The 4,555-nt window shown below is 42.5% G+C and overlaps 1 protein-coding gene across 1 annotated transcript in view; it reads right to left on the bottom strand.

Annotated features, from left to right (window-relative positions):
• LOC147204058 (beta-1,4-galactosyltransferase 3) overlaps nucleotides 1-4,227 on the bottom strand; it is a 12,295-nt gene extending 8,068 nt beyond the window's left edge. The window contains exons 1-2 of the mRNA XM_086113411.1: nucleotides 4,038-4,227; nucleotides 1-566 (exon numbers count right to left, since the gene is read on the bottom strand). The exon at nucleotides 1-566 is cut by the window's left edge and continues 499 nt beyond it. The gene's annotated coding sequence lies outside the window, so the exon portion shown is untranslated. The remainder of the gene's footprint in view (nucleotides 567-4,037) is intronic.
• Between the last annotated feature and the right edge of the window lie 328 nt (nucleotides 4,228-4,555).

Genomic DNA, 4,555 nt, shown 5'->3' with positions numbered 1-4,555 from the left:
CCAAAGAGGGAGGAGGAAAAAAAAAAAATCAGTCTTCCATTGCTCAATTCATTCCTCGCTACAGATTAAGTTTGTTCCAAATATTTCAAAACTTGGCTTTTGGTCCAATCTCTGACTGGCGAAAGGGGGCGACGCTGGTGCCGCATGGTGTGCTTTTCACCCCCCTGCTGAATTTCATGTCCTTCCGCAGAGGTCCGGCGGACGTCTTCCTGCCTTTTTTTTTGTTGCAAACTTCACACCGCCTCCTGCTTTTCCCTGTGCAGCTGCCTGAGAGACTCTACGGTAACAACAACAACAGCAGTCTCCATGACAAAAGGGGCGAGCGTATGCAGCCACAACGCTTTTAGCAGGATGACAAGGCCGCTGCCCACCTCGCCGCCTGACTGGCAAAGGAGACAGCAAGGGGGTGGGATTTGTCTGTGCGTTAGTTTTTTTTCACATGTACAACGGTTTCTGTGAAGAAGGAGAGATTCCCTTCGCTATTCTTCCATAGTGGCAGACTGCACTGGACTATCGGCAACCGGTCCTACTGGGTGGACAGGTACCGGGTCACTCAATGCCACGAGCTGTAAAACAAAACACACACACACAAATAGTAAGACGGTGCGTTTCAGTTGCAAATAGGACTGAAAGATCTAATGGCGAGCACACATTCATTACAAATAAAGCCTACCGAGCGATCGAAATAAAGCAGCGGTGTTTATTTTCCCTCCAAATTGCAGCCTTGGGAGATTTCAAAATCGCATTCTACTACAGTGTGACGTCGATTTTCATTTGATGAATTCGTTCAGCCCTGTTTACAGATACGAAGATGTCTGCGCAACCAGCTACAGGAGTTAGCACGTCTGCAATTGGTGAAAGAAATACTCAAGACTCGCCACCAACGAGGCAGATAAACGGCTAACATCAGGTTGTTGGTTTCTACTCTGCTACTTCACAAAAAGGAGAATTTTTATAATTCTCTGAGAAAAAAGTTATTTTACCATTCCACTAACTCTGGATTTGGACAAAAATGCAATTGTTTAATGTCTTTTTTCGTGTAATTATGTACCCGATGAAGCGCTTTGAATACCGAGTTATCCAATAGATTTTTGCTAACTGTTATCAGGATCCGACACCATCACATGCCGACATCTGACCTCTTGAAAATTGTTAGCAGCAGCATTTTTGAATGCAATTCCACCCCCACCCTCCTTTCTTTTGTGGTCAACGCCTCCAGCTGTGAAATGGTTTCAGTGCTCACCTCCTCCATTTTTTTTTTTGGCCCCAACTGCAGTTTGTGTCAAATGTCATTTTTATTACATTAGGCTAAACTGTTAAAGTCAGACTTTTTTTTTTTAAACCTGCAGAAGAATATTTCTACTGGCTCACAATGGACAATTGTGCATCGGCCCAACAAACGGATTGTGTTTGTTTACACGGGGGGCTGCACAGCACAGTTGACCGGAGAGGCCTGACGAATCGCAATTGCTACAGATGATCAACCCTCGACCATCCTGCTTGTCACTTGGTGGATGATGCCTTCAGTATCAGTCATAATGGAAGATGAGGCATGATTATTCAATGATTTCAAAACTTTGTATTTATCCAACTACCCAAAAATGTAATCCCAAAAGAAAAAAAACAATGTGCTCAAGCATTTAACAGAAGACTTTGGAAGTCAGACGAGGTGGTAGAGAAGCCAGGTAGTAACACCGTGTTCTTTTGGCTTCATTGTCCTTCCTGCTCCCATTTTCATTTCTACTAAACCGAAACAAAGCGCCGGCATGACTTCCAACAAACACTCCGCCCTCGCCTCTCGTGTCAGACTTACTTGTGGACGACACGCTCTTAAATCACGACACATGGCTGCCAGCAAGCATTTTCTTCATGCCTACGGGTCATTAAAATTCTATGCCGTAAATCGATGTCCGCATGCATACTTGCACACATGAGTGGACGTGAGAGGGGCGCTCGGGTTAAATATAGATCTTCGTATAGGGACAAGAGCTCAAGGGTCAGCGTCGCTATTCACATCTTCAAAGGGTTGGCAGAACGCACAGCACTCACTCTGGGGACCACTTTTTAAATACACAACTCTTCTCGCAACACCCTTTTAATCTTTAAAATATACAACTTCAAGTCTCGAATATACAATTTTTATCTTGAAAACATACAACTCTTCCTGAAAGGAATTTTAAATTATGATAAGGATGTTCCGATCAGGGTTTTTACGCTGCAGATTACGATTATCCATAAATGAGATCGCCCGACAGATTCCGATGGTAAAGATTAGCTGCACACATAAATCACATCCAAGCTCCAGATGGAAACAAGTTAGCTTGGTTTGCCACACGCCCATGTGACCTTTCAGGGGAGGTCAAACCCAACATTTTCTTTACAGGAAAATGTTCTATGCGCCTCCACTAGTCTAACCACGCCATTCTGATTAAATTAATACTGTGTTTGTGGAATATGAATCAAGCAGCAAAATCCACCCCTTTCCCTCTGAAATGCACTAACCCCCCCAAAAATAAATTATATATTACATATAAATATAAAATCATTTTCAAATGACAACTTTAGTTTCTAAAATAGTGACTTATTTCCAAAATGCAGGACTTTTTAAACTAAATGATTTAAATATCAAAACTATGTTTTTCACTTTATATTTAATCTTGAATAAAATTCACATTTTTCTCGTCAGATTAGACCGTTAATCTTACAGTGTCATTCGAATTTTAGTTGTTTTCAGTATGGATGTTTTGTGTTTTAAAGCAAATGCTAATCTCGTAGGAGCGTTGAGCAAACAGTTTCTTACACAACAGACCCCCCACACCCTCGCTTTGAATTGCAGGAGAACACTGGACAAATGCGGAAACCCTTCGAGACGCAATAGAGTAAAAGGCAAATTCACATTCAAAGTGCGTGCGACATGCAAACACGAGCTGGGGGTGCTGAAGCAGGATGACAGAACAAACGCGTGCCGGCATCCCAGCCATGGCAACCCATCCTGAGCCCGGCCGATTCATTATGAGCGCAGCTGGTACACCACGGTCTCTGGAGGGGTCCCATCCAATGAGACAGACCACACGAGAACACAAAACTGCAGTGGCTTGCGCAGTACGCAACAACAACCATGGGGATGACGGATGACTCCGGGAGGTACCACAACAACACAAAGCACAAACAGAAAATACAAACCAATGTTTGAAGAAACATTTGGACATTTTTTACGGTCATACAGGATCAAGCAACAGACACAACAGATCACTTGAAAGCGGCAAAGTAAAATTGACAAATGTCAATATTTTATTCACGTTACTCCCAGATGCCAGGGAAGAAATTCCATCTGTGCTGTATCTTGCACATACAGCGCATTTGACAATAAAGTTGTACTTGACTTGACTTAAAGTTTGAACAAGTATGACCTCAGCTATGAAAGTTTATGGACACTCTTGCCATATAAAATTAATAATTAAAAAAGAGGCATTCTTTGTACTTCCTGGTGTGTGGGCGATTTCTGTGACCTGTGGATCTTTTGTTGTGCCGAAGAAGCCATTGAATGCAAATAAGGACTTTACAATATAAGACAGACAACCAGCAACCATTTTTAAACCACCAAGGTTGACCAACTCCTACTTAAAAACTCTTTCTCGAAAACTTCATACGTTCAAATAAAACCCCGGACATATTTGGCGGTTCATCATACAAACAAATAAAAAATTTGAACAAAAGTTTGGCTAGCGTCCTCTAACTTCGATACTAAAAATAATGCACGTGACACTTTTTTTTAAACATAATTCATGGAGTTTTAAAAACGCCGTCACGCTAAAACATGTTTTGGAGTTCCTCATTCGCATTCGTGCTTAATGTATACGTTTATTTGAGGAAAATGGACTAAGTCAAGTAAAGACAAGCGGTAACAAAAACACAACCGCCCCTCCGGATTCCAGCTGCGGAGAGCCGTAGCGGAGTTAGCATGTACCTAAGCTAAGCTAAACTAGCAGCTGTTCCTCCCCGCCCGACAAGCGTCAATTCTCACTTAAAATGCTTACCTCGGAGGTCGGTCGACAGGCTCCCCGCAGGGGTCCATGGACAACGGATGATGGGTATTTTCATGAAAAACGAGGTCGCTGCGTGCTGGTGATAAGCTTTAGAAGTTATAAAGGACCGAGCGAGCGCAGTCCGCGTGACCGCCACACACTCGCACTGACTGGGCAAGATAATGGTGATGAGGAGCGGCGGCTGGAGGGTCGCCTGCTTGGTTTCTCCTCCCCCTTCACACATCCTCATACGTGGTATTGTTTATGTTTTTCCTAATGAATACACTTGTGGATAATAAAATATCTAACAATGTAAAGTGGAAATTTAAGTGAAACGAACTGTAATTTAGGTGTTTGTGAATGAAAATAAGTCAGGAATAAAATGACCAATTCGAGTTTATTGGGTGTTTCCGTCTGGAGTTCAAGAGCAATTTTCACGTGGGAAAAAACTGACCTTGGAAACGCAAGAAAAGTTTAAAATTAAAAAGCATCGCATAACTTCTGTACTATACTATAGCTCCACTTTCATC

Source organism: Hippocampus guttulatus, chromosome 6 (assembly GCF_054856545.1).
Source record: "Hippocampus guttulatus isolate MCC_2025c chromosome 6, RoL_Hgut_1.0, whole genome shotgun sequence".
Taxonomy (NCBI): Eukaryota; Metazoa; Chordata; class Actinopteri; order Syngnathiformes; family Syngnathidae; genus Hippocampus; species Hippocampus guttulatus.
This window is presented reverse-complemented; position numbering and strand designations above follow the sequence as displayed.